Source organism: Delphinapterus leucas, chromosome 8, assembly GCF_059928025.1.
Source record: "Delphinapterus leucas isolate spDelLeu-1000000601 "Yukka" chromosome 8, BTC_Dleu_Yukka2, whole genome shotgun sequence".
NCBI classification, from domain to species: domain Eukaryota; kingdom Metazoa; phylum Chordata; class Mammalia; order Artiodactyla; family Monodontidae; genus Delphinapterus; species Delphinapterus leucas.
The window spans coordinates 12943877-12968923 of NC_143136.1; the positions used below are offsets into that span (position 1 = coordinate 12943877).

A 25047-nucleotide genomic window follows, 5' to 3' on the forward strand; every position below is an offset into this window, starting at 1 on the left:
GATCTAAATATTACCACAAAGCACCAAGTTACAAAGGAAATGAACTTTTCTGCAAGAACAGCTCCTATAGGTTGTATGGTGTACTAATGTAGTCTTCTCCCACCCAGGGATATTGCTAGGAAAATAGCTATAGTCAGCAAAAAGCAGAGTATCTGCTTTCCTAAGAAAATTAGTAATAATGTTCTTGTTCTTTTGTCCCCCACGACTCCTAAAGCTTGAATACTTTAGGTTGAAACACAAAAAAATTCATTTTTTTTGCCAAATATCATTGATTCTATATGGTCCAAAACAATCCATACCTCCTAACTCTAACCTGTGCTGTGACAATTGAGTTGATTAGGTTGTACCTTTCTTTGTTTCATGTTATTTCGAATGATGTACTCTCATTGTGAAGATTGGACTGGGTTGTCCCCCATCTCCTTAGCAACAAATATACACACACTTCATAAAAGGAATACTTCCTGCAGACAGTGAATCTTAACCATTTGCTATTTATTTTTATTGGTTTCACACTGAGAGTGATGTTTTCTTGACCTTGGCCTTCATTGTATTAAGAAGACTAAAACAACCAGACTGACTAAAGTATAGTTACTATCTTTAGAGAATTTTATCATATCACTTCTGATCTATAAATATATTATTAAAGTTTAGAAATTAGACCTAATCATGGTACACAATGCACTTTGTTGTAGTGAATCCATCTTAGATCACTGCCAACATAAAATGGTCTTTTTCTAAAATATTAAATCAGGATTGTTCTGATTAAGAATCATTTCACCAATATGGGATCTCACAGCATGGATAATGAGACCAGAGTTGAAAACAGTTTCAGCGTACTAGTCTAACAAAGTTGATAATAATATTTTTAAATCATTTTAAAAATAATATTTAGCAGTAAAATTTAACTGTTATAGATTTAACCTCCAAATTTTACCACTTGGGAAATATTACTACTAGGAAATCGATTGTCTAGGAAATTCATTACACTTTGGTATCTTCACATTTACAGATTTCTTTTTTTTTATTCTTCTATTTTTCTCTCCGTTCCTCCTAGAAATCCTTGGCTCAAGCATTTGCTTACTTTTCCATTAATAATAACTACAAGTTGAAGGTGATAGCAAAGTTTGCATAAGCAAGTGGGTTGATTGAAAGAACAGGGAGTCCTAAGTTACATGTTGACGGAAAAATAGGGATATACAGTGGAAAGATAAAAAAGATGAGATTGTTAATTATTGTGTAAACACGTGTGATGCTAATAATACTCCAGCCGCCCACAAGACCCAGCAGCACTTCTTTTTAGCCTTACATATTTAAGGTTTATTGGAAAAGTATGTAAGTTTTTTCAAGTAAAATTTTTAGAGTAGTTTTAGATTTATGTAAAACTTGCAAAGATAGTACAGAGTTCCCACGTACCCCACACCTAGTTTTTCCTATTATTAATATTAGAAATTGGTCACGATTATGAACCAATATTGATACATTATTATTCACTAAAGTTCATACTTTATTCAGATTTCGCTAGTGTTTACCTTATGGCCTTTTTCGGTTACAGAATCCTATCCAGGATATCACATTACATTTAGTCATCATGACCATGATTATGATCATGTCTCCTTATGCTTTCCTTCATTGTGACAATTTCTAGGACTTTCCTTGTTTTTGATGACCTTGACAATTTTTGAGGAATACTGATCAGATATTTTATAGAATGTTCCTTGGTTGGGATTTGTCTGCCATTGTTTAGGCTGCAGTGTTTTGAGGAATAAGACCACAAAGATTAAGTGCCCTTTTCATCTTGTAATATCAAGGATACATACTATTAACTTGATTTATCACTGTTGAGTTAAACTTTATCTCCTGTCTGAGGTAGTTTGTCAGTTTTCTCCATTATAAAATTATTATTTTATCCCCTTTCAATACTGTACTCTTTGGAAGAAAGTCATTATGTAAAGTCCATACTTAAGGAGTGGGGAGTAATTGAGGAAGCCTCCCTGAGGGCAGAGTATCTGCACAAATTATTTAGAATTCTTCTGCCAGGGAGATTTATTTATTCTTTCTGATTAATTAATTTTCCTCTTAAAGTTAAATAATCAATCTAGATTCATGGTTATTTATTTTTACTTTGGCTATAATCCAACACTATTTATTCTGTTACTAAAATTGCTCCAGCTTTGATCATTGGGAGCTCTTTCCATTGGCTCCTGTGTCCCTTTGACATATCTCTATTCATTTATTTTTTTTCTTGAGCACCTCACACTTTTTGGCACTGCAACATGCCATATATTAAGTTTCACTATTTTTGCTGTAAAGTCCTGTGTGTTTTGACAAATACCTTGTGTGTTATGCCCATAATTATGCTATCATACAGAATACTTTCAATGCACTAAAAAGACCCACATGCTTTTCTTGTTAAACTCTTTCTCCTTCCCAAATCCCTGGCAACCACTGATATTTTTGTTGTTTCTATAGTTTTATATTTTCCAGAATGTCATATAAATGGAGTCATACAGTAAACAGTCTTTTCAGACTGATTTCTTTAGCTTAGCAATATGCTTTAATATTCATCCATATTTTTGTGTGGCTTGATACCTCATTTCTTTTTATTGTGAATAATATTCCACTGTATGATATATCACAGTTTGTTTATCCATTCACTTATTGAAAGGCATTTTGAATAAAAGAGCTATAAATATTTGTGTGTAGGATTTTGTATGTGCATAAGTTTTTAAATCAGTTGGGTAAATATGTACGATCACAATTGCTGTATCATATGGTGAAACTGTCAAACTCTCTGCCAAGGTGACTGTGCTATTTTACATTCTACCAGAAATGAATGAAAGTTCCTGTTGCTCTGCCACCTTGCAAGTAAGTTTTATTGTCAAGTTTTGGATTTAAGCCATTCCAAAACTTGTATCTCATTGTTTTTAATTTGCATTTCCCTAATGACAAATGATATTGAGCATTTTTTTTCATATGCTTCTAATCTGTGTATCTTCTTTAGTGAAGTGTCTGTTCAGATATTTTGCTCATTTTGCCCATTTTTTAGAGTGGGTTGTATGTTTTCTTACTGTTGAGTTTAAGAGTTCTTTATATATTTTGGTTACAAGTCCTTGTTCAGGTATATATTTTGCTAAAATTTTTTCCTAGGTTGTGCTACTTATCTTCTCTTTCTCATAACAGTGTTTTTCACAGATGTGAAATTTTAATTTAATTTAATAAATTTCATAAAATACAAATTATTAATTATTTTTATTTCATGGATGCTTATGTTGTGTTGTATGTAACAATTCATCACCAAACACAGGGACATCTAGATTTTATCTTATGTTTTCTTCTAAAAATTATAGTTTTTACATTTATGTCTGTGATCCATTTTCAGTTAATTTTTCTATAATGTGCAAGAGCTGTGTCTGAGTTCTTTTTGTTCTTTCCTTTTATCTTTTTTTGACATATGGACCTGTAATAGTTCCAGCACAAGTTGATGAAAATACTATACTTTCTTCATTGAATTGCCTTTGCACCTTTGTCCAAAATGATTTGAATATCTTTGTTGGGTTTTAAGTGTCTACTGTTTTACCAATACCACTTTATTATTTTTATAATATGTCTTTAAAGTGAGTAGTGTAACTTCTCCAACTTTGTTCTTCTTTTTCAATACTGTGTTTGTTATTCCAAGTCATTTGCTCTTCCATATAATTTTCAGAATCAGTGTGTTGATATCTAGAAAATAGCTTGCAGGGATTTTGATTGAAATTGCAATTATTTTATAGATCGGGGGGAAAATTGACATCTTAATGATTGAGCCTTCCAATTCATGAACATGGAATATTTCTCTATTTATAGACAGTCCTTTATTATTGCTCTCATCAGTGTTTTGTAGTTTTCTGAAAATATATCACACCCAAGTTTTGACAGATTTATTCTTAATTATTTCATTTTTGGCATTATTGTAAATGGTATTTTTAAAATTTTAAATTTCTTTTGTTCAATGCTTGTATACAGGAAAGCAATGGACTTTTGTATAGTGTCCTTTATCCTGAAACTTTGCTATACCCACTTATTAACTCAATGAGTATCTTTGTAGATTCTTTGAGGTTTTCTACATGTACAATTTTGTTCTTGATGAATAAAGGCAGTTTTATTTCTTCCTTTCAAATCAGTATATATTTTTAGCCCAGGGCTTCCAGTATGATACATGAATACACGTACAACTGATGATGACAATGTGATAAAGGTAATGATCTATCCCTAAAGGTGAGAACTTAAAAGTTATTATCCGTGGCAACATTGTGGATTGCTTCACAAACATATCATTAGTGCCCTTAAGGGAACATGGTTGTGTCCTAAGGCTATTCAACACCATAGGATAAATGATATATGTGTATCAGAGCATGAACATTGTCCAAAGTCATGTAGAAATAACAAAAACAACAATAAAAAATGAATATTCCATAGAGCTGAATACAAAAACCTATATAGTTTTTAAAGATAGAACACAAGACCTAGGGATTTTGCATTTACAAGAATCTGCTTACATTCTGCCTCCAAGACCTCCTGAGAATGTTCCTTTGTGTAGCTCAGAATATTTGTATTTAACAAGATTATCTTATGAAGTTTAAGGCTTTGAAAGCTCAATGAAATTTAGAATCAATTTGCCATCAGAAAAAAATTAAATTCACTATATAGATGATAGATAGACAACAGGAGTTGCCAATGAGTCTTTGAATATATTCATTTCTTCTCTCTCTCTCTCTCTGTCATTGGCAACTGGGTCACTGAGACTGATAAGAGTCACTTTGAACAACAGCCAGTTGTTACTCTAATTGGACATACTTTAAAAAATATATCATGCTGTATTGTTGTTAATTAAGTACAAAGACTCTACCAATCATGTTACCTCAAGCTCTGCTTGGCCATCAGTCTCTTTTCTCTCTCTTTGGTAATGGTGAGGTGAATACTTTTTCCTTGGGGAAGAGAAATCCATGGTTTGTTGCCTTTGCCAATAAGAAAAACGTTGGAGAGCTGGGTGACAAAGCTGCTGCCACTGGCATCTTTGACATGAACCACATCAAAAGAACCAGGATGTCACACCAATTCTTCCCAAGTTAGCACCTCCAGTCACTTTACACAGTGTCAAACTTGATGAAATCAGTAATCTTGCCAGTCTCCAAATCAATCTGAATGATGTCATTCATCTTGCCGAGGAGATCAGGGTAGCAGAGGGTGTGAACATCATGAGTCACCAGATGTGTGATTCCTTTTGTGCCCATAAAGTTCTTTCTCACGTTGTACAACTTGTACTTGGCCTATCCTCAGGTGCAATATGATGAACAGCAAAGTAAACCTTGGCGTCATAGATCAGACCAGAATTCTCTCCAGTCTTGTCAATATTGATGACGTCCATAAATCCAGCAACTGTACGGTGTATCATTTCAGACCTTGTCATCAATCTTAATGGACTGCTGCATGAGATCTTCTTTAGTTCATCTCCTGTCAGCGTATACTTTGTATGCTCCTTAGGAAACTGATAAGGAGATATTCTCTGTTTGTGGGAACCAGTAAATGGATGAGGAGAAAACACACTGGTCAGTTAACAGCTTCTAGTCTACTGGAGCTGATACATGCTTCAGATGCTTGGAACTGCACGCCACAGCTGCGCTAGGCACAAAAAGAGACATACTTGTTTGTTTTTCGATAAAAGGACAGCTTTAGCTCTCTTTATTTGCTGGGTGGTCAAATTGACTTAAAAATCTTAACAGTTTAAGTCCAGTTTTGAGACTAAAGCTGTAATAAAAAATACCTTGGTGATATATACTACTTTATATCTACTTTTAAAAATTGAACTCAACTGAAAGTCTAGGCCAATTATTCAAAAAAAAAAGGAACTTATTGGAAAGATATGGAGAAGACTCACAGAATCAAAGGAATAGCTAAAAATCCATTGGGTCTCAAGGAGGAAAAGAACTTGGATCTCACCCAAGATCTAGGTAGCCGAAAATAATGCATCATTTCTTAAGGTCTTCAATTCTGAGAAGAATCAATTTCATCCATTTTTTTCCTTCATTCCTGAATTGTTTAGGTAAAGATTCAAACTGTCAGTGAAGAGAGGACAATATTTATGTGTTCCTCAAATTCAACCAACTACGAATCAAAAGTATTCGAAAAAAAATTTCAAAAATGTTCCAAAAACCAAACTTGAAATTGCTGTGTACCAGCAATTATTTACATAGAATTTACATTGTATTAAGTATTATAAGTAATCTAGAAATGATTTAAAGGGTACGTACAGGAGGACGTGCATAGGTTATATGCAAATACTGTGCCGTTTTATATAAGGGGCTTAAGCATCTATGGGTATTGGTATCTGACAATTCCCTGCACCAAATTATGACTAATTAGATTTTATGACTGTGAAAAAATAGATTCTTTAATAAAAGGACTGAAATTATGGGGCTTCTCTGTTATAGCAGTCAGTTTTCTTTTAATTAATATAAATGCGCACAACGTAGGGTTGTTATGGGACTTACATGAAATAATGCATGCAAAAAGCTTAAAAGAGTTCTCAACATGTACAAAACCTGCATAACTATTAGTTGCTATGACTAAGTAATCTGTGTTTAGCTGAACAGGAAGGAAGCAAATCATATTTAATTATTTCCCAAAAGATTATTAGAATTCATTTGTCTGAATAAATTTTTATCTGACTAAATTTTTAAAAATTTTGAATTTTATTTAGGGTCAGTGCTTAAATTTACAGGTATCTGCTACAAGTTAAAATGTTGAAGTATCATAGAGAACAGAGGGCTTCCCTGGTGGCGCAGTGGTTGAGAGTCCACTTGCCGATACAGGGAAAAAAAAAGGAGAACAGAGTATTATTTTGTTTTGCAAATATACCCAAGCATTATATTTCAACTTTAAAAATTGATGTTTCCAAAGGCTCTTTTAGGCCTATCTTATTTTTTTTCTATACATTTATCTAACTAAAATATCCAGGTAGAGATTGGTAATGTAGCTATTAAGGGAAATGTGTGTGAAAATGAAAAATAAGTCTTGTTGGCCTTTTGCCTTTTAAACTCATACAATAAGTACTGAATTTTAAAAAAGATGAAAGAAAAATGAACTAAATGTATCTCAAATCAGCAACTTCAATATTTTCATGAGCAGCTTGCTAAGAAAAACTAAAAGCCAAAATTTCCTGTCAAACAGTCATAGCTAATTCCGGGTTATTTGCCTACAATCTGTGGAAATATTTAATTGCCTTTATTCTTCATCATCTAATTTCAGAGCATTGGAGAGAAAGGTGCCTGGTCAGAGTGTTGGCTTGGGTTGAATGATCCATTTTCATACCCATACAAGAAAGTAGACTCCAAAGTGGCAAGCACTATTCCAAGGTGAACAGATCTAAATTCCTAATCAAGTTTCCATGTCTGAGAAATATGTTTAATTTCTTTAAAAGCAAGCTTGACCTTGATGTAATTCTGCTTAAGGTGTAGGATTTGGAGTAAAAACATTTCAATCTTGTCTCACTTGTATGGATTTGGTAGTTTGATGATCTCAAAAACCTTGTAAGTGATCCTTAAGCATGAACTTTAAGTATTTAATTAGAGCAATGTGTGGCCATAATCCTAACCTGGAAACTCCTAATACAAAAGTATATAAACTAACCAAAATTATGATATTTATAATTTTCTATGCTTACAAGTTTCCTTGTACTAGCAAAATTAGGGTACCTCTCACATGGCATTCTACTTGAATCTGCAAATGTCTTGAGAACAGGTTTGTGTTTTGTTCATTAATCTATTACCAGCAAGCATCCAAAACTTGGAACGAAATGTTTATCCAACTCAATATTTATTTGTAATGAGATAAAGACAATAACCTTTTCCATAGCAATTTCCTTGAATGCAGAGATTGAAAGTGAAGCTCTTTATGAAAAATATGTTTATTCTTTGTTAGAAAGAAGTCAATACTACCTGACTAAGGTAGACCTGGAAATGAAGCATCTTGCTTGTCAACACTGTTTACTTCTCCACATTGTCTTTCTGCCTAAAATTAAAAGGACTATTTAGAAAATATTGAACTGTTTCTATTTATTTGTAGTAAGTTATTGATGCTATAAATCTAGTGACTTTGATACAAGCAAGAGTTCCCAAATCCTAACATGTACTTACTCTAGATTAAAAAAAAAACAAAAACATTTTTATATCTTTTAGTAAATTCATAGTCTTTTTACACAGGGCAGAATTATAGCCTTAATGTACTTTATGAGGTGAGGTTCACCTAGAACATGATTTTAACGTCTCTAAGGGTACTGTGTTCTCTGCAAGGTCACAGTGACATGGACAAAGCAGCTTGAATGACTAATGGAGACTAATGACTAATCTATTGTGCCTCTGTACAGATTCCTTAATGCAGACTGCTGGATTTGACACTGGAACTAAAAACAAAACCAGTTTCTGATTAGATACAACTAAAATGTTTGTTTTGTGTCAGGTACAAACCATCATCCCCGATCCTCCACCTAGCTCTGCTTTCTTAGAACTAGGTGAGGCTTAGTTTCTGTGTTTATAAAGCTTACAATAAAAATTTAAGGCTTGCGTCCCAATTTTCTGGATAACTAAACAAACAAGCCAACAGGAAATTATATACTCAAAATTATTGGAGCTCTCTGTTAACCATTTGATTATGTTCATTCTAAAGAAAATATTTTAAAAGTTAGTCTTCATTCTCAATAAAATTTGCAATGGAATGATGGGTGACAATTATATTTATGTGTTCATGTTGTATGTACTAAATGAGTCAGTTCTCTCAACGTGCAATTTAAGCAAATGGTAAGAACCTCTTCATGGAGTACATCTTGGATTTTTGGGGTGGACGAGTGTTTCTTGACTATCTTCCAAGCCTGATCTCTATCCCATCCTTTCACATAGGATTTCAGATATTTAAGTCTTCACATAGTATGGAGCTCTGAAATCTGGACCCCAATTTTCAGCTTGAAATTACTAAAATTTGTTATATTCTGTTTGCTTCTGTCTGATTTTACATTTCCACCCTTATATGTATACGAATGTGCAGATGTGATCAAATCATACTTTTTTTTTTTTTTTTTTTTTTGCGGTACGTGGGCCTCTCATTGTTGTGGCCTCTCCTGTTGCGGAGCACAGGCTCCGGACGCGCAGGCTCAGCGGCCATGGCTCACGGGCCCAGCCACTCCGTGGCATGTGGGATCTTCCTGGACCGGGGCTCGAACCCGCATCCTCTGCATCGGCAGGCAGACTCTTAACCACTGCGCCACCAGGGAAGTCCCATACAGTTTTAATGGAGTATATTTTTGCTAATCTTCTTTCTTCCTCCTCCCTCTCCTCCACCATGTTAACAATCTAGAAATTAGCCTTCTCTCTTTTTTCTCATACTCAGATAATCATTTTAGTCATATATACGTGTATGCATTATGTATGTGATATACACTCATACAAATATGCATACAGCTATAGGATTTTGATCACTATTTTTAATAGAATAATATGATATACATATTTTGCATTTTTCTTTCACCACTCAATAGTACTTTAAAGAAACCTTTCCAAGTTAACTGTTACACAGTGCAATACCAAAGACAGAGGAGTAGTGAGAAGAATCTTGACTGATGGGGAAAAGTGTATTATCAATGATATTAGTAGAATTACCAGCATACAGTAATACTAAAAAGCAGAGTGTCTTCTAGTTGGGTCTTCCCAACTTTATTACAATGAACCTCCTAATCACTTTCACCCAGGTGAGTTGTTCCCACCACCTCTGGTCCCTCTCTACTGAGGACACTGCAGTAGGTATTGCACTAATATTGAAGAGATAACACTAATTCTTTATCTTCAACAGCTGCAAAATACTCCAGGGTATGTATGTCTCATGATCTACTGAATTGTTTTCTTATTGAAGGGCATTCACTTTTTTCTTTCTTTTTGCCATTGTTACTTCACTACTCTATATTCCTGTGTTCCAATGCTCCAGTACTTTTTGTCTGTCAAAAAAAGTCCCAGGTAGAATTACTTGTCCAAAATATATGTATTTTTTTTAACATCTTTATTGGAGTATAACTGCTTTACAATGGTGTGTTAGTTTCTGCTTTATAACAAAGTGAATCAGCTATACATATACATATATCCCCATGTCTCCTCCCTCTTGCGTCTCCCTCACACCCTCCCTATCCCACCCCTCTAGGTGGTCACAAAGCACCAAGCTGATCTCCCTGTTCTATGTGGCTGCTTCCCACTAGCTATCTATTTTACATTTGGTAGTGTATATATGCCCATGCCACTCTCTCACTTCGTCCCAGTTTACCCTTCCCCCTCCCTTTGTCCGCAAGTACATTCTCTACATCTGTGTCTTTATTCTTGTTCTGCCCCTAGCTTCTTCAAACCATTTTTTCTTTTTTTTAGATTCCATATATATGTGTTAGCATACGGTATTTGTTTTTCTCTTTCTGACTAACTTCACTCTGTATGACAGACTCTAGGTCCATCCACCTCACTACAAATAACTCAATTTTGTTCCTTTTTATGGCTGAGTAATATTCCATTGTATATACGTGCCACATCTTCTTTATCCATTCATCTGTCAGTGGACACTTAGGCTGCTTCCATATCCTGGCTATTGTAAATAGAACTGCAATGAACATTGTGGTAAATGACTCTTTTTGAATTATCATTTTCTCAGGGTATATGACCAGTAGTGGGATTGCTGGGTCATTTGGTATTTCTATTTTTAGTTTTTTTAAGAAACCTCCATACTGTTCTCCATAGTGGCTGTATCAATTTACATTCCCACCAACAGTGTAAGAGGGTTCCCTTTTCTCCACACCCTCTCCAGCATTTATTGTTTGTAGATTTTTTGATGATGGCCACTCTGACTGGTGTGAGGTGATACCTCATTGTAGTTTTGATTTGCATTTCTCTAATGATTAGTGATGTTGAGCATCCTTTCATGTGTTTCTAGGTCATCTGTATATCTTCTTTGGAGAAATGTCTATTTAGGTCTTTTGCCCATTTTTGGATTGGGTTGTTTGTTTTTTTGATATTGAGCTGCATGAGCTGCTTGTAAATTTTGGAGATTAAGCCTTTGTCAGTTGCTTCATTGGCAAATATTTTCTACCATTCTGAGGGTTGTCTTTTATGCTTGTTTATGGTTTCCTTTGCTGTGCAAAAGCTTTTAAGTTTCTTTAGGCCCCATTTGTTTATTTTTGTTTCTATTTCCATTTCCCTAGGAGGTGGGTCAAAAAGGATCTTGCTGTGATTTATGTCATAAAGTGTTCTGCCTATGTTTTACTCTAAGAGTTCTATAGTGTCTGGCCTTACATTTAGGTCTTTAATCTCTTTTAAGTTTATTTTTGTGTATGGTGTTAGGGAGTGTTCTAATTTCATTCTTTTACATGTAGCTGTCCAGTTTTCCCAGCACCACTTATTGAAGAGGCTGCCTTTTCTCCATTGTATATTCTTGCCTCCTTTATCAAAAATAAGGTGACCATATGTGCGTGGGTTTATCTCTAGGCTTTCTATCCTGTTCCACTGATCTATATTTCAAGAGATGTTTCTAGAATATTCTGGGAAGATCTCTAACAATTCCAATTCCAACAGCAATATGTATTTTTCCTTTATTATTTCTGTTTAAATTACTGTGATGGGTATAAAAACTTTATTTTATTACAATTCACATTTTCTGGTGAGAGTGAGGCTGTGAGTGAGGCAACACTCCCTAAAATCTTGTAAAAATCTTCACTTTCCAACTGCATTAGATGGGAGTGAATTTAGCTGTATATAAGAGAGAGTCAACTACAATTACTTAACCAGATAGAAGTTTTATTATTTACAAATAATAAGAGGTTAAGTAGGAAATTTGTACATTTGTAGAGCTCCTTCAAAAGTCATTCACGACCTAGTTCTGTCTGGTTTCCAGTTTCCCTTTTCTCAGCATATGGCATCTGTCTTCACAATCAGAGGATGGCTCCAGAACCTATAGGCATAGGGACTTGATTTCAAGAAAGAGGAAGTGGTACATGAACAGGAAAATAAATAAAATAAGTACATAAACAAACAAACAAATAAATAAAAGACTCTTCAATTTCACTGTAGCTTCCCCCCACCCCCCTTTTTTTTTTAAAATCAGGGCATTAAAAGCTATGTCAAAGCCTTTAACTTATGAGAACTATGCCAAATGATTATCAAGGTTTGCAAGGGAGCTTGGAAGGAGATTCTCTAAGCTGAACACTTTGATCTAAACAATGATAGAATGGGAAAATGGGCTGTTGGTAGTTAATCATCAACCTGTCATACTTAACTTTCCCTCATTATAATATGTGTGCGTGTGTGTGTGTGTGTGTGTGTGTATGTGTATGTGTGAATGCATAACTCTGAATTTGGGCAGTGGTCACAAACATTTACTAAGTCCTGGATATATAGGCTGACACATCTCTCTAAAATCTGGAGGTGTTTGTTACCTATTATTTTAAGTTTTGGGCACCTATGCAGAAGCTGGGAAAATAGAGTTCTCATTCCACATCATATTAAACACTGTTGCTGCCATTAAATAGTTGAAAAAGAAAGAAATTTACGTTCTTGAAGGTACTACCCTTCCTCGAGAGGCTTGAAAAAGCTGGCCTAAATATATACCAATGCAGGGAATTTTCCTGATGTTTTTTCAAGTAATATGGCATCCTAGTCCTGGCTTTATAAATGTTTTAAATTTTTATTGAGGTATAATTACATTCATTAAAATGCAGAGATATTAAATTCAATATGTTTTGACAATTCTATAACCTATACCCAAGATAAGAAGTAGAATATTTGCAGCTCCTCAGAAAGTTCCCTCATGCCCCTTTCCAGTCATTTTTACAGTTTCTACTGAGTAAATCACTGTTACAATTTTCACATATTACAGAATAGTTTATGCGTGTTGGAGAATTTCATGTTAATGTAATGATACGTAATGTACTCTCTTGTGTCTGCTTTCTTATGTTCAGTAGGCCCAGGGCTCATTCTTTATTGTTGCTGAGTAGTATTTCATTATAAGAATACATCACAATTTGTCTTCTTGTTAAGGAACATTTGGACTATTGCCAGTTATTGACAACTATGCATAAAGTTGCTACGAACATTTTAAACATTTTCTTCTGTGAAGTGTCGTTTTAAGTTTTTTGCTCATTTTCTTAGTTTAATTAGTTCATCTTTTCATTGTTGATTTTGATTCTGTATATAAGTCCTTTACATACACACACACACACACACACACACACACACACACGTGTGTGTTTTCTTTTTATTTATCCTGCTTTGAATATGCTGTATTTATTTATTTGTATTTTGGGGTTGGTGTCTTTCATCAATTTTTTAAAATTTTCAGCCATTTCCCCTATTTTACATCTCCTTTTCTCTGGGACCCCATTTATATGACACATTTAAATCATTCACTGTTGTTTCACTGGTCTTAGTCACTCTAGCTTTGTTCCATGGACTTAATATTGTGTATTAAACAATCCCAAATTTAGTGGAGTAAAAAATAAGCATTTATTGTTATTGTCTCATGCAATTGGCATTGACTGGGCTCAGCTAGTTGGTTCTCACCAAGCATCTCCCATGTGATTTGACAATGGCTTTAGCTAGAGTCATCTCAAAATCTTTCTCACTCATGTGCCTGCCCATTGAAGCTGGTTGTCAGCTGAGACTTCAGTGGAGCTTGGCAACCAGAACACATGTCATTTTCATTTGGCCTGAACTTCCTCACAGCCTAGCTGCTGGATTCCAAGACTGTGTATCCCTGGAAACTGTAGCAGAAGTGCCACGGTCTTTTTGCATCTACTCTTACAAGTCACAAAATGTCACTTCAATCACATTCTGTTTATCAAGGAGATCACAAAGTTTCCTCTTGATGGGAGAGCATCAAAAAATGTGTGATCATGTTCTGAAATCACTCGTGTTTTCTTGGGTTTTGGTTGGATATTTTCTATTAACCTGACTTCAAAGTCACTGGTCTTTTCCTATGTCATGCCCAATCTGCTGTCAAACCCATCTAATGTATACTTTATTTTGTGTTTTCCCTTTCTACAATTTCCATTTGTTTTTCTTATCTTTTCAGGAATGCTGTTCATCTTTCCTAATATATTATTTAATATTTCTATGATAGTTATTTAGTTCCCATCTGATAATTCCAACAGGTGAGTAATCTTTGGATCTGCTTGTGTTGACTGTTTCCTTTCTTGACCATACATCACACTTTCTTGTTTCTTTTACTATTTTATTGCATGCCAAAACGTTTACTTCCAAAGATCACCCTTTGTCTTCAATCAGACCAATAGACCAAGGAGATCGTTATTTGATTTGGATGAGGAATTTGTCACACCTTTAGTTTGATTGAAGTCATCACTAGATTCAAATGTTGTGGGCAAGGTCAGGATCCACCCTTTAGCAAAACTTGGGGTATGAATACTGACAATATCACAGAGAGCTCTGTGTGTTTTACAGGCAGGAAACCTGTTATTTGGCCATTGGAGTGTTCTCTTCCTTCTCCAATATTCCACCCTAATATTTTCCTTCAAGCTCTAATAAGGAAACTGCCTTATAATCTGAGAATGTTTACAATTCCTCAGAGGCGTTTTTCTCAGCTCTCCTCTACTAATATCTAGCCTTTGGGAGATGAAATCCAGAGTGCCTCAAACTGATTTCTCTCAACAATATTTTCCGGCTTTTAACTTTAGGTAGTTGAGGGTCTGGAGTACCTCAAATGGGATCCTCTCATCACTATATCTCTCTCCTTCATTTCCATTCAGCAAACAGTTGCCCTGTGTTTGGGGGAGATCTCATGCACCTAAGGGGAGTTTGTTTCATTTGTCCTGCCTTACCACCAATGTCTGACATACAGGACCTAACAATTGTTGAATATCCATATGGAGGAATTAGAGCAACAGGGAGTGCTGGGTTCCTTAAAATTCTAATTTGGCAAACGCTTCCAGAAGCATCCATTAATAGGTTGTTCACAATTAAAATTTTGGCTATTTTATTCTTTATCTTGTCAGTGATGAATTCTTCCCTCTCTCATGAATAAGGATAGCTGTGTGTCTCTTCTCTCCTATGAGAGGCTTATAATTTAAAAATGTTTTTAAAATTTATTTAGGTTTTATTGCACCCTTTACTCTGTCACAGATTTGTACAAATCTGTGAGTTTGAAGCTTATCTACATTGTTATGGTTTTTCAGATGGAAGTGGGAGTCTCTTACAATTTCTGTATTCTAACTGGATAACTAGCCTTGCAAATGAAAGTCATTCTTCTTGTTATTGTAGGTTTCCATGATGTGGTTGAAGATTACCTTATTCTGGTTTCCTTTTTCACCTTTAAAAATTCTGTTATAAAAATCTACTTTCACATACCACCTTCCCCACACTACACAGGCAGGTCTGCAACTTCATTTGAATGGTGTAGTGCTGCTTTGCTTGCCTGACAAGATTTCTTTAGGGAGCGTCTCTTAGATACTTGTGAATTAGTCATTTTTCTTTAACTGTAGATCTGCCTCCTATAAAAAAAAAGTTGTATTTTTTTCTTTGAATTTTGAAAACATTAGTATGTATGGAGTCTCACACATAATTAGACACTGCAAAAACTAAATCCCGGTGAAAATAATTCTCTTTATGACTTGCCTTTGAGTCAGTAATCCCGAAAATCGATTCCATTCAACTAAATGTGCTGACACTTCCTGGTATGTAACACAAGCCAGGAGGAATGATGTACTAGAAAAATATGAATTAGAAAACATAAAGAAGTAAAATTTCTATATTGTCTAGCAAATGTAAGCCTTGGCATTGGCAGGAAAGAAGCAATCGAAATGACCAAAAATTCTGTTTTCATAAAAATGACTTTTGTTTTACAGTTTTTATTTTGTTTTTACAAAAAAAAGTCATCTTAGAGAAGATAACAGTTAAGAACTCCAGCTCCCACTGAACATTTCCAGATATAAATATGTTGGAAAAATAGGTACAGTTACTTTGATCTGCTTTATGTTTTTAGATAATCGTACAATATTGAACAAACTATGTAAGTTCTTGGAAGCTTAGTTTTTTTCATATTTGAAATTAGATATGTAAAAATAAGGCTTTATTTGAAATTCATGGACTCAGCTTAGACAGTTTGGAAGACTAGGATGTAAAGTTTGTATTTGTCTAGGGAGAGAGGATTGATAGCTTTTAACAAATGTTCAAATATGCCATGGCTGAAAAATGTTTCAGAAATACTCTCAGTATATTTGAAACAGTAAATGAAATTGTTCTATCATAGGGCTTCTTGCTATATTTTAACTGGTTTTAATAGAGAAAACATACTTAATCTGTGCTACTGCCTTCAAAGGGTTGATATTTATTGGGGATTTGCCATGTCCTAGTCACTGTGCTCAACACCCCACTTATGTAATCTCATGCAGGCTCCATAGAAGGAGTTAATACCATCCTCATCCACTGAATAAGGAATTCACAGATCAGAGAATTCATGTTACTTTCTATGGTCACGCGGTTTATACATTGCAGCATCAGGATCTGAGGCCATGTCTTTCACCAAAGGAAAGTTTTTACGATCCTTGTACCTAATGTGTTTGAGGAGGCTATGCTACAACAATAATGCCTTCCTGGACTAGAGGGGCTGGACAAAATCAAAAGTAATTGTGGATTTATAAATAATTTATTGAAAAGATAAAATACTAGATAGGATTCTAATGTCATTTGGAGTCCAGGAAAACCTAGTTAGTTCAACAAATAGTCTATGTCACTGATTCTGCCTTAATCCATTATCCTTCCCTCTGCAAGGTCTTTTCAAAAATTTCTCTCAGCGAGGCAAAAATCCTATTTATCCACAGCTCTTTATAAGGAAAATCCTAGACATGATTCTGCAGGGTGCTATAAGTGGGAACAGGAGTTCCTTCATGCAACAAAAGAAGACATGATTATCTTTGGGAGAATAGAGATAGAGTAAGAATAAGCCACCTGATCCACAGCTTGGATACTCATAGAAGACTCTATAATGGACAGTATGGGATAGGAAGCGAGTGGAAATGCATGCATTATTATCAGGAGATACACCTAGGTATTACAAATTGATGTAGTAAAATCCTTTTGAAAAGCAATTTGGCAACCTGTCTGGAAAGCTATAAAAACCTTTATACCTTTTGACCCAGTAATATCTCTCTGGAGAATTTATCCTAAGGAAATAATTCAAAAGAAGAACACAACTATATGCATAAAAGTATTAATTACAGCATTAACTCTACCAGTGGAAAAAAATGGAAAAAACCTAAATATCCAACAATAGAAGGGTAGTAAATTATGGGACATTAAAATTTCAAAAATATCAGATAGTCACTACAATTGTCATTGTGAATGCTGAATGAAGCAACATGAAAACTATATGCAGTGGAGTTAGTGAAAATAAAGAGCACAAAATTGCAGGTATTTAATGATTAAGACTTTTTTTTTTTTACATCTTTATTGGAGTATAATTGGTTTACAATGGTGTGTTAGTTTCTGCTTTATAACAAAGTGAATCAGTTATACATATACATATGTTCCCATATCTCTTCCCTCTTGCGTCTCCCTCCCTCCCACCCTCCCTATCCCACCGGTCTAGGCGGTCACAGAGCACCGAGCTGATCTCCCTGTGCTATGCGGCTGCTTCCCACTAGCTATCTATTTTACGTTTGGTAGTGTATATATGTCCATGCCACTCTCTCACTTTGTCACAGCTTACCCTTCCCCCTCCCCATATCCTCAAGTCTATTCTCTAGTAGGTCTGTGTCTTTATTCCTGTCTTACCCTTGGGTTCTTCATAACATTTTTTTTCCTTAAATTCCATATATACACATGGATAAAGATTTTAAGGGAAGTAAAAGAAAGTGCAAATAGTAATATATTATAATAGTGGGGTTCAGGGTGAAATCAGTTCCCTATTGACATATTGTCTTAATGCTCTGAGCAAACTGTATGTAATAACTAAAAATTAGAAAAGAAGGATTTGTGCTACTATGTCTCATGTGTTCATCTTGTATCAACAGTGCTTGTTAGAGATCTGAGACAATGGAACAATGGTTACCTGTATTCTTTGTACTGATCCTTCTAAACTTGCCCTCAATAATTTAGTCATTTTGAGTCACTATGGTTTATTAAGATAAGGCTAGTAAGTATGATTTTTTTAACTGCATATACATTGAGTACTTTAAGTTGTTTCTTGTTTCCAGTTGGATTATTATCAAAATTCCTAACTGGGTCCCTTCTTTAGTGTTTCCCATTTTCAAAATGCAATTTGTGAAAGCATGAATAACCATGTTTTCTTTATTTCATTTTAAATTATTTATTGAATATCTAATATATACAGGGTACTATAACTCTCTCCTATGTTTACAGGAGAAAATTCTTCCATATTGTAATTAAGGAATGTCAAAACCCACAGGCATGATCCTTGATTCTCCCACAAAACCTTCCTTCGTATAACTAAGAAGCAGCGCTTGCCAACCATAGCATTCCATCTGTACTTTCTCAGATTTGTGCCTTTGCAAGCCTAAAAACTTTACACAAGCCTAGAAAATCTCCCTCTGTGGCCTTTAGGTATTTAAGTCCTATCTATGTGTCAAGGACCAACTAAAGCCTTTTCTTCTACTACAAAGGCTTTTCAGAAAATTCCACCTTAATTTATTAATCCCTCCTTTGAAATCTTATATCACTGCAATTTGACATTATTTACAGTGTTGATTTGTGTTATTATTTCACCCTCAATGCTATATATTTCTACTATTTGTAAGTCTTTATTTCAACACCCAGATTGTTAGGTCTACAAAGGCAGGGAACAAAAACCCCAGACATTATAAAAGTAGGTATACAAAAGCAACTATTGCATAGATGTTAATTAAATGATATTGTACGTAAGAAACAGTTAGCATTGGGTTTAAAACTTGAGTTTTAAATTTCATCTAGTACTCCCATTATAACACTTTACTCATGAATGGCATAGTTGTAAAATCATTTTCACATCTGTCTCCCTTCAAGTGAGGTTCTTGGCCTCAGAGGTATGATCTATGCATTATCCCTTTTTGTATATTCTGAACCTGAGTATAATTTTTATCACAGAGTTTCACTGGTATTTGCTGAGTACATGCATCAGTTAATTGACTTCATTTACTTTAAAGGTCTTACTTTTTTTTTTTTTTTTTCCTTGCGGTACGTGGGCCTCTCACTGTTGTGGCCTCTACCGTCGCAGAGCACAGGGTCCGGATGCGCAGGCTCAGCGGCCATGGCTTACAGGCCTAGCCGCTCCGCGGCATGTGGGATCTTCCCGGACCGGGGCACGAACCCGTGTCCCCTGCATCGGCAGGCGGACTCTCAACCACTGCCCCACCAGGGAAGCCCCTAAAGATCTTACTTTTATGCATTTAAAAAAAAAAAAAAAAAGCATAGTATTCTTTTGGAAGCTGAGTTTAGAAACAAAAAATTACCTTACCAAAACAATAAATAATACAAGAAAGGAAGAAACACATTTCTCAAAGTCTTATTTTTGCCTGGGCAGGTGTTTTAATGTACATTCTTTATTTTAATATTAACAATAATGCCTAAACTTTTTAGTGTTTAACAGTTACCAAGCACTTTGCAAGAGCTTTACATGTAGAATCATATTTAATTCTCACAATGCCGAGGGATAAGTATGATTATTCTCGACAGAATTAAACTAAAGTATCAAATACTTGTAGATGGACAACTTGGTATTTCCAACCAAGCAGTTGGGCAGTGTAAAAGCTAGAAAAATTAAACTTTTCCAGAAGATGATACACCACAAAGAAATAGTGAAACTTAATATAAATTTAATTCATTTATAAAGATGAAGCTGGAGACATCAGTTGTTTCCTGTATCTTTTAAATTTTTTTTCATTAAACTGATGGCTTCATTATGGTCAACATAGAAATAGATTTTAGAAGACAATTTGATATAAAATGTGAAATAATTGGATTTAGAGTGGTTACTCTACCTTAATGAGATGTTATACCCTTCAAAAGGATAAAGTAAAATGTATACAGCTTATGTTACCTTTCCAGTTCTTAAATATTTTACGTCATTTGGTAGATCATCAACTTGCTTACTGTGGATCAGACATTTTTACAGCTTGATGTAAATTGCATTCAGGGAATGATATGAATCAGATTATTTATGGAGAATTAATCCTAAGATTTATTTGTTCTCTGGAGTGTTGATAAGCAAACACTTTTTTTTTAAATCTAGAAAATAGCATTTTTAGACTTCAAGCAGTTACTGGCTAAGTAGATTTATCTATTTTATTAGAGGTTATAAATAACTAAGCAGATCAAGCTGATATTTATTTGACAGTTCCCATGTTTACTTCATAAAATGAACCTATTTCCCAACAGAATTTTTGTAGCTAAATATATAATTGTGCCTTATGGTGTTAAAAAATTATAGCTCTATCCACAACCATCTCAGTAACCTTCAGTATGTCACTAATGGTTAGAAATGTATTCATTTTAACATGCTTAAAATAAAATAAATATCAAGACTTTATTTAATTCTTGACTAAAAGATGCTAAATGATTCAACTTCTTCCCAGCAGCGATACCTTGATTAATTCATCCTCTGGGAAGGAGGCACAGGATTGTTTATATGAGCTCAACTGCTTAACTAAAAACATCAATTGGGGGATGAAAGAAATCTCTCTAAATGAAAGGCCAAGTATTAACAAACCAGAGGAGAGGGGTTTTGTTGCTGTTTATTTTTTCCTTTCCCGGAAGACCCTGGACTAATAATGAGTTTGTCTGATACACCCTGAAAACAAACACGATTTGGTCCTTTTTGGGAAAAAATGAGTATGGTGGCCATAATGACAGAGTGGAAGATTCCTGTTTTCTCACTTCCACCCTACCTCTGAGTCTCCTCTTTTAATCTCAAAAGGCTGAAGGGAGAGAAGGAAAGAGGGATAAACCTAATACCTGTAGCTGAACCCCAGGAGTCAGCATAGGGCAGAATACCTATGTTATTTAGATAGCATTTCCTAGGAAATATCAAATAAAATCAAAATTGTGCAAATGGGAAAGAAAATGAAGGCTCAAAGGCAGTTGATAAATCTTTAAGTTGTTGACGTACTAAATTGATGTCTTTTCTCTTTGAGATTAAAAATGTGAATTAGGGGGCTTCCCTGGTGGCTCAGTGGTTGAGAGTCTGCCTGCCGGTGCAGGGGACACGGGTTCGTGCCCTGGTCCGGGAAGATCCCACTTGCCGCGGAGCGGCTGGGCCCGTGAGCCATGGCCACTGAGCCTGCGTGTCCGGAGCCTGTGCTCCACAACGGGAGAGGCCACAACAGTGAGAGGCCTGCGTACCGCAAAAAAAAAAAAAAAAGTGAATTAAACATAATGGGCTAAGGCCATGGTTAAAATGAGAACCACCAATCAATAAAACAAAAATTAACCAAAAAATAGTAACCAAAATCACAAAGCAAGGTGTTTAAATGACATTTTTCCAGCAGCCTTGATCCTGTCAGATGGTCATGAGAGCTAACTACCAAAGCCATGTGCTTTGGAGGCTGACCTCACTTGAGGTATCTGATGGAGGTTTTGGAGGCTGACATGTTTTGGAGGCTGACCCCACATCTCTACATGTGGTTACCAAGTATCTTAAACACCCAAGTCTCGCCTTAAATTGCATTCAGGAGACAAAGGGTGGCCCAATACAGCCACTGCTCACAAATGCTCACAATGGCTCCATTCAGCAAGGTCTGCAAGCCAGTGGGCTCTTTGCTTCTTGCCTATGACTCCAATTTCTACAACCCAAATTCAGAACTAGATTAAAATTAGATCTTAAAGGCAATATGGTCATGTACCTTATATTTTTATGCTGAGAGATTTTATAAGAAGCAGACTGGTTTTCTTATGCCTTAGTTTGGGGACTTATTTTATTCATTCATACCCTAGCAAGCTGGGCATACGTAAAACAGATCACTAAGCTGTTTGACAATATATTGACTCCCCATGTAAAAAGAAGAAAGAAAAATAAAAATACATGAAACTTTCCTAAAATGAAGAGTGAACCTGCAGAAGGAAACTGATATGCTTTTTAAAAATGGGCTTGAAGGCAAAACCAAAGATAAATGTGTGTGTTTAAAATTACTTGTGGGCAAGGCTCCCATCTTAAATATTTGAAGTATCCAGGCTTCCGAGCACCTGTTCAAGTTTGTGCTGATTCTCCCCCAGGCAGCTGCCTACTTGCTTCTGCTTCAGGCTGGACCTGAACGTGGTCCAGGATGCATCGCTGATGAGCAAGTTCAGCTGGTGCTGAATGACAGGTGTTGGCTCCTGACTGCCTTCAGTGGCATGGTGTGGTATATTTCTTAACAAAGGGAAAGAAAGGAGACATCAAACACTTGCTCCTCTAACTCAATGTTTCAGTGTTTGTGCTTTAAATAAAAGGCATAGACTAGAAAAAGTAATAGGTCAATATCAGGCTTACAGAAAACCTTTCCTTAGTGAATGCACAATTATAGACAATGGTAGCACAACAAAGAGGTGACATCACTAGCGGGATTTGGGCACTTTACAAGGTCCAGTAATCCACGGGACATGCTCATATGATCACTAAAGCCTTGAATTCAGGTGGATGGGTTGACCCAATGGTCAAGAATCAAGACAACTGCAGGATCTCACTGTGCCAGCCTCTAGACCCCAGTCTGTGGGTCACTAACTGACAATGTAGGCATGGAATGCACTTTCCATAAGGGTGTGAGACTAATAGTTGTGCTTCAACAACCAAATGGCCACAGAAATGCTCTCAATTCCATCTTAGAATCCAGTGAGATTTTTCTGGGTGACGATGTAGTGTATCCCAGGAATCAGCAAACTATGTCCCCCAGGCTAAATCCAGCCTACTGCTTATTTTGATACCCTCATGATCTAAGAATGTTTTCTGCATTTTATGTGATTGAAAGGAATCAAAAGAAGAAGGCTATTTACTGATGTGAAGATTATATGAAATTCAAATTGCAGTGGCTATAAAGTTTTATCAGAACGTAGCCACGCATCCGTTTGTTTACATATCGTATATGGCTGCTTTTGTGACAGAGTAGTTGTGACAAAGACTACGTCATTCACAGAGCATAAAATGTTTACTATCTGGCCCTTTACTAAAAGTGATTGCCATCAACGTACCGTATATGGTATACTATACTGGTATAGCCTCTTACCAACTGTGGTAGTGGGTTATTCACTAAGACTACACCGAGCCTCGGTTTGCTCCGCTGTAAGGGGTAGTAATACTCATTGCAGGGCTGTTGGGGATATTACATGAGATAAGGTGCCGTAAAGTATCTAACATAATGGCAGTAAACGGTTGCTGTTTTTATTCTTAATGGAATTGGAGAGAGAAAAGTATGTCCTGGTCTCTGTGTTATGATTCTAAACAATGGGAGAGGCCACCAGTCTCCCTAGGGTTTCAGGCTGGCTGAGAATATATTGGATGTTTTCTCAGTCAGCGATCCGTTCCATAACAAAATACCATAGACTAGATGGCTTAAAGAACAGAAATGTATTTCTCACAGTTCTGCGGCCCGGGAAGTCCCATGGTTTGGGTGCCAGCGTGGTGGGTTCTAGTGAAAGCTCTCTTCTTGGCTTGCAGATATCCATCTTCTCATTGCATTCTCACTTGGGAGGGAAAGGCAGAGAAGGAGAACACTCTGGTGTTTCTTCTTCTTCTTCTTGTAAGGGAATTTATCCCATCATGGGGCTCTGCTGTCATTACCTCATCTAAATCTGATTATCTCCCAAAGATTCCACCTCCAAACACCATCACATTGGGAATTAGGATTTCACCATATGAATTGGGGGAGGGAGACATTAAGTCCAGATCAGATGTTGAGGTTGAATCTCCAGCAGCTGTTCCACCATTTCTTCAGTGTGTAGCAGCACTTGATTCTATGCCAGCTTTAGGAAAGAACCCTCATTAGTCTTAGTCAATGCAGCGCTTCTGTCAATGATTGACTGGAAGCAAAAAGAAAAATTATATATATGTATATTTTCACACGGTAAAGAAATATCACATCCCAAACTCAATAGCACCATTTATGAGTATCACCTCTCTCCTATTGAGAGTGTTGAGCTGATGTAAAACCTAAAACGCTATAGAATTTTATGAACTTCTTTCCATAACCAGGCAAACCAGTTCAAGGTAAAAGAATCCATAGACAGCAGAACCAAGCCACAAGAACCAGAGAACAAACAGTACCCTAATTGAGCCATACCGCTCACATTTCCTACCTGTGAGCTTCTCAGTCCTTTAGAGCTTAAGTCACTTTGAGTTAGATTTCTTGAATTTTGCCAGCAAGATCAACTAACTACTGCAATTGGTACCTGTCTTTAGATTCAGGCTGAAAGCAGACCTACCTGTATTGCTCAGGTGGCCAGTAGAAAATCAGGACACAGTGATTCATCAATGTACTAAAAATTTATATGTTGGGAACCATTTACAACTTATAAAATATCCCTAATACATTTGCTCAACAAACTTAAGTTTTTCCTTGGTGTCACTGTATTCAAAGCTCTATGCTCAAGCTGTGGGACATGCAAAGATGAATCAAGCACATTACTAGACCTCAAGGACTTAATGACCTTGTGGAGAAGAACTACATATAAACTACGTGAGAAATTAAAATAGAAGGCAGAACAAAGTGAGATGCATACTCAACATGGTATTAGAGCCAGAGAAGAGAGTTACTGCCCCCATTAGATCCTCACAACCGCTCTGTAGAGGAGACTGAACAGATGTTTTTATCCTCACTGTTACAGATTAGAAGATTCTGAAAGGTCCAGTGTGACTGGGATAATTAGTGTTGCATTAATTGTGCTCAGCGATTTTGGCTCAAAGCCCAATATTCTTTCCATTCTTCCATGAAATTTCTTAAAAATAATACCAACTTCACAGAAAAAAGGCTATTGTGTATTAAACATTTCATAAAGGCCTGGCATATAACAGCCCAGCATA

At 35.8% G+C, this 25047-nt stretch overlaps 1 pseudogene; it reads right to left on the bottom strand.

The window, feature by feature from the left end:
* Positions 1–4629: 4629 nt before the first annotated feature.
* Positions 4630–23693, bottom strand: LOC111172125 (small ribosomal subunit protein eS4-like; annotated as a pseudogene).
* Between the last annotated feature and the right edge of the window lie 1354 nt (positions 23694–25047).